This window comes from Schistocerca serialis, chromosome 9 (genome assembly GCF_023864345.2).
Source record: "Schistocerca serialis cubense isolate TAMUIC-IGC-003099 chromosome 9, iqSchSeri2.2, whole genome shotgun sequence".
Taxonomy (NCBI): domain Eukaryota; kingdom Metazoa; phylum Arthropoda; class Insecta; order Orthoptera; family Acrididae; genus Schistocerca; species Schistocerca serialis.
The window spans coordinates 242868763-242874922 of NC_064646.1; the positions used below are offsets into that span (position 1 = coordinate 242868763).

The 6160-nt window shown below is 43.9% G+C and overlaps 1 non-coding gene across 1 annotated transcript; it reads right to left on the reverse strand.

Annotated features, from left to right (window-relative positions):
• Window positions 1-254: 254 nt before the first annotated feature.
• On the reverse strand, window positions 255-328 carry Trnas-cga (transfer RNA serine (anticodon CGA)). The gene has a single exon. It is a non-coding gene; the product is annotated as a tRNA-Ser (tRNA).
• Window positions 329-6160: the final 5832 nt, after the last annotated feature.

Here is a 6160-nt window from a genome sequence, read left to right on the forward strand (position 1 = left end):
ACCCAGGCGTGGGAAACGAGAACGCTACCGCACGACCACGAGCTGCGGACCCCTGCACACAGCTCGCATAGTGCAGGACTAGTTTCGTGTTCTACTTTGGGGAGTAAATTAAAGGATTGTTATCTACCATCATCATCTTTGCCTGAATTTGCCACTATTTTGCAAGGATTATTGGTTTAAGAGTCCAGAATGAGATTTTCACTCTGCAGCGGAGTGTGCGCTGATATGAAACTTCCTGGCAGATTAAAACTGTGTGCACCGACCGAGGCTCGAACTCGGGACCTTTGCCTTTCGCGGGCAAGTGCTCTACCATCTGAGCTACCGAAGCACGACTCACGCCCGGTCCTCACAGCTTTACTTCTGCCAGTATCTCGTCTCCTACCTTCCAAACTTTACAGAAGCTCTCCTGCTTGATAACTTTCCATTTTAGCAGTAGTATACCACCTAACAAACTGCGCCAGACAATTGTTGTTTTATAAAGGCTTTGCCAACCGCAACGCCGTATTCTGCCTCTTTACATATTTCTCTATTTAAAAACGCATACCTGTACCCGTTTCTTTTCGCTTCAGTGTATAATCATCTTATAGTTTTTGAAACAAAACGTTTTTGAATTTGCATGCTTAAATCTTGCAGCAATGTCCATACTTATAAAAAAGGCTTTATAGCTGAAGGTCGGGATATTGTACCGCTGGCAGCCCATCTCCGCTCATAAAGGGCGAGAGCGATGAATAGCAATGAAGAAAGAAAAAAACATTCAGTTCACTAGAACAAGATTGAAGTACCTACAGAGCTCTCAACGGAAAAATTTGACCCACGGTCTACTGAAAGCCCAGCCTCTCCAACCAGTATCTGCTTTCCGAAACCCTGAGTACCAAAATCCGCAATATTGGAGGTACGAACAACGTCAAATCAAAATTGAAAGAGTTGCACAAAACTTTTCAAGACAACGGATACGGCAATCTACAGCAATAGCCAGATATCTCAGTAGGAAGCTAAACACAAAAAATGAAATGTAAGAACACATCTCGGTAGTGAGCCCAGATCCTCATTCAAAATGTTCGAAAATTCGGTTTTAATTGCATTTTTTGAAAGGTATATGTGTCTAGAATGTTGGGGCAGAAAGGGTTTTTAATCCGTGCATTACAAAAGATTCTACAAACCATTGTTCGAAGCAGGGCCACGGCCGCAGTGGGACGCTCTAAGCCGGAGACGCCCGGCACAGGCAGATACACAATGTGATCAAAAGTATCCGGACACCCCCTCAAATATACCTTTTTCATATTAGGTGCATTGTGCTGCCATCTACTGTCAGGTACTTCGTATCAGCAACCTCAGTAGACATCAGACATCGTCAGAGAGCAGAATGGGGCGCTCCGCGGAACTCACGGACTTCGAACGTAGTCAGGTGACCGGGTGCCACGTATGTCATACGTCTGTACGCGACATTTCCACACTCCTAAATATCCCTAGGTCCACTGTTTCAGATGTGGTAGTGAAGTGGAAACGTGAAGGGACACGTACAGCACAAAAGTGTACAGGCGGACCTCGTCTATTGACTGACAGAAACTGCTGACAGTTGAACAGGGTCGTAATACGTAATGGGCAGACATCTATCCAGACCATCACACGTGAATTCCAAATTGCATCAGAATCCACTGCAAGTACTACGACAGTTAGTGGTGAGGTGAGGTGAGAAAACTTGGATTTCATGGTCGAGCGGCTGCACATGAACCGCACATCACGCCTTTAAATGCCAAACGACGCCTAGCTTGGTGTATGGAGCGTAAACATTGGACGATTGAACAGTGGAAAAACGTTGTTTGGAGTGACGAATCGTACACAATGTGGCGATCCGATGGCAGGCTGTGGGTATGGCGAATGCCCGGTGAACGTCATCAGCGTGTGCAATGCCAACAGCAAAATTCGGAGGTGGTGGTGTTATGGTGCGGTCGCGTTTTCCATGGAGGGGGCTTGCAACCCTTGTTGTTTTACGTGGAACTATCACACCACAAGCCTACATTGATGTTTTAAGTACCTTCTTGCTTCCCACTGTTGAAGAGCAATTAGGGGACGACGATTGCATCGTTCAACACGATCGAGCACCTGTTCATAATACACGGCCTGTGGCGGAGTGGTTACACGACCTTTGGCGGAATTGCTACACAGCAGTAACATCCCTGTAATAGACTGGCCAGCACACAGTGCTGATCTGATTCCTATGGAACACATTTGGAATGTTTTGGAACACCATATTGAACTCCAGTATTGCCTACTGAGGGCACCACGAACTTGAGTCATTTTCAGCCAGGTGTCCGGATACTTTTGATCACAAACTTACCGTGCCGTTGTGCATATTCACAAAATGGTTTATACTGCGGTATGCATGCAAACTTATTCTCCGAAAAAGCCGACGAACAATGTGTGCAGACAGTTTAACGCCGCATATCCAGATCAGCCAGATCGGTTTTCCTCGCCTACAAGAACGAGGGAATTACTCTCCAGTCACAATTCGAAATAGAGTAAGAGTTGGTATATAGACCTGGAATTGCAGACTAAATATAAATAACGAAAGCGCAGTTTTTTGGTCGAATTTCTGTCAAAACATAATTTTCGGGTCCGCCATGGTCGCATGTAATCGCAGTGCAGCGGCCTCAGCGGACACTACACTCTACTGTGAGCGGTTAACGGACAGACTGGCGTCGAAAATCCTCAATGAATCTCAGAAAAACATGGTCACTACAAGCGTGTCACGTATTTGTAACGGGCTATGAATTATCAGAAAACTGTATAGCCAACATAGTGATTACCTTACATGCTATCCCTTTCTCTTAAAAATGACCTGTGGAACATTTATGGCAATCAAATCTAAGGAATTTACCATCAGTGTTCTTATGACATCGTTGTGTGTGTGTGTGTGTGTGTGTGTGTGTGTGTGTGTGTGTGTGTGTGTGTGTGTGTGTGTGTGCGTGCGTGCGTTCGCTCGTGCGCTTGTTTATGCACATGTATGCAACGTGTTTCCGTATGTGCATGCAAAAATTTAACAGGACATAGCGGCAGCTCCACCGTTGAACAGTTCGAGGTGTGGAACCCAGGCGTCGGAGAAGTCAGCTTAAGGAGATAATAGGACTGCAGTAATCACATTACTGTGTAGTGTTTTGAACTGATGACCTCAGAAGCTAAGTCCCATAGTGCTCAGAGCCACTGTGTAGTGTTTTATTTACATCAGTTACAGTTAACTGCAAATACCATCACTGACACAATGAACTCACGGGCATCAGCGTCAATGCAAACTTGACATCGGCCAACAAGATTCCAAAGCAGCTGACAAATATCCCTGGTGTTTTCCGAATCACATCACCGGCAGCTACAATTCTTGCAACAAATCCCATCTCCGTATCCACTGGGGTCTCATACACAAGTGACTTTAGAGAAATAAGCAAGGAGATTCAAATCAGGTGACCTCACAAGCCCTGAATAGGAGCTCTCCTTCCAATGCAGCTACAAGGAATGTAGCACTGAGACGGTTTCGGTCATCCACACTGTAGTGAGATGGTGCACCGCCACGTTGTACCCACATCCTCTCACGAACAGCCAAGGCTACGTTCTCCAACAACTCATTCAGAACTCTCTGCACGAACCTCAAGTACAGGTGGCCATTCAGATACCAGGTAGAAGATATGGCGCAATGAGACTGTAGCGTTTCGGGAAATAAAAAATTTACATGTGGATGAACAGCACAGTGCATGTCAACTTGTACACATGTTAGTTGAAAGCAAGCTGGAAAACAGTAATGCTAGACAAAGTGGTAGACCAGTTTACTTCTTAAGCTGGATTGTTGACTGGAGCATTCTCTATGTCCAGTTACATTCTGCACACTCTTACGGTAACACCCTGTATGTATGTATGTAGCGCCGTGGCCCGTATTGACTGCTGCCACCATGCAGCAGCGCTGCTCATTCTCTGCTGCAGTACTGGCTATTCTTTGTCTTTGTCTGTCCCTGGTAACGCATATCGATAAGATAAATATCACACTACGATAATTTGGGAGTGCTCCGTAGAATACACATGTTTCTGCTTCAGAAATTATTTCGTATGTAACGGGAAAAACTCGGCACTTTCCATCGATACTCAGCGCCGTGAGCAGTGTTTGTCTGGACCGACTCCAGCTACACATTACAAAAAGGAGATTGCAAATATCTTCTGCTTTTCATTTTATTACATAACTCCAAGACTACAATTTGTTTTATTTTAGATATTCAACTGCCAAATTATGCACCTTGGCCTTAATTTAAATTTAACCTACCTCATCACTTCTAAGGATACATAAAAGAAAGCACCAGTGTACCTCATCCACGTGAACTGAGTACATCAGTTTTGTGTGTCAGTAGTTTTCAGCGTAAGATCTTTGAAAAAGCTGTTTTGTAGTCACACGCCCATATTAAACATTGTGCAGCCATAACGCTTATGCTGACTGTACTGGGACGTGAAATATACGTAATTTTAAATGGTTCAAATGGCTCTGAGTACTATGGGACTTAACAGCTGTGGTCATCAGTCCCCTAGAACTTAGAACTACTTAAACCTAACTAACCTAAGGACATCACACACATCCATGCCCGAGGCAGGATTCGAACCTGCGACCGTAGCAGTCGCACGGTTCCGGACTGCGCACCCAGAACCGCGAGACCACCGCGGCCGGCCGTAATTTTAAAATCTGTTACTTGTACCCCAATTAATGGGGTTTGTAATATCAGTATTAGAACAATTACTGCACCTGCTCTAAAAGACAATAAGAGTGGACGTCATTTAAATATACACAGGTGCAAGACGTGTGTGGCATAATATGCGAACTATGAGTTTCTTGTAAAGCAGGTTATTTCTCATAGATTTTATAAAGATCTGTTTTTGTTACTATGAGTTTCTTGTAAAGCAGGTTATTTCTCATAGATTTTATAAAGATCCGTTTTTGTTACGTTTAACTTTTAACTGATTTCTAGTGCACTGGATGGAAGATGCTTCCATTTTGATAGATACTTGATAATGATCTAAAGTCGAAATCGTACGGTCACAGATCCAATAAAGAAAAATGGAAGTAGTAGCTGGCATTAAATCATTTAAACAACGAACAATGTGCCAGGGGTCTAAGTGCAGATATTTTTATTGGTAATTGAGGACAATTTTCTGAACTACATTATATCAGCATTTACTGTATTTGCAGAAAAATAATTGTAGCTATTCTTAGGTTGGTTAGTACCTCTAAGTATATGGGGCAAGAGCAAGCCATTTATGTCCATTTTCTCTTGGGCAGCAGGTTAGGTGTTGACGTGTGACACGTGGACGTGAAAGGAGTAGTCTACGTTGAAAGGCGTAGTCCACTCAGTTTTAGTTTGCGGGCAGACTATTAGATGAAGAGAAATGCGACTAAGACACTGCAATAATATCGCCAACGTCCTTACAGTGTATTATGAATCAACACTATATATCGTCCGTACTTCACGGAATGAAACGTGTCCTCGTAAGGCACGGTGATATATACCGCTGTTTTTTCCTAGGAAATTACGTCGGACTTCTCCTTCCTGGATCCGACGAACACAGATACTCTAAATCATAAAAACCGAGCCACATGTCTCTGTCCGCGTGAGTACGAGTTTGGCGTGGCTAGGAAGCTTTCACGCCTTCTGTCGTTTGTTAGCCAAATAACATTTAAATCGATTTTTGAACACTGGAACCACCCTTCGAAGGGCACACGGACCGGGCTTTGATCAGAGAGTCAATAAATCTCGTGTCGTTTTGTGTTGACCCTTCCAATTTTGTGGCATTGATTGCGGCTGCAGATACTCTGTCTTTTTCCACTGATGTTCAGAACTGTGTATGAGCCAACGGATGGTCAGAGTGAGGTTCGTAAATCTGTACTCTGAGATCCTAGGCGTCCACACATTAAAGTAAGGCTTCTAGGTGGGACACTGTCGTGTCCTATACACGTAAGGTGAATGTTAATGAGCAGTATGACAACCAGATCCTGCAAATTGTGTGTAAATAAACTGTTCCATGAAAATCCTGGAGATATAACTGACGAATTGCAGCGCAGAATACCAGAGAAGTTTCGTAATTTAAAATTGTCTTAAGATAGCAGCGTAGAATACAGTCAAATGGCGTGGCG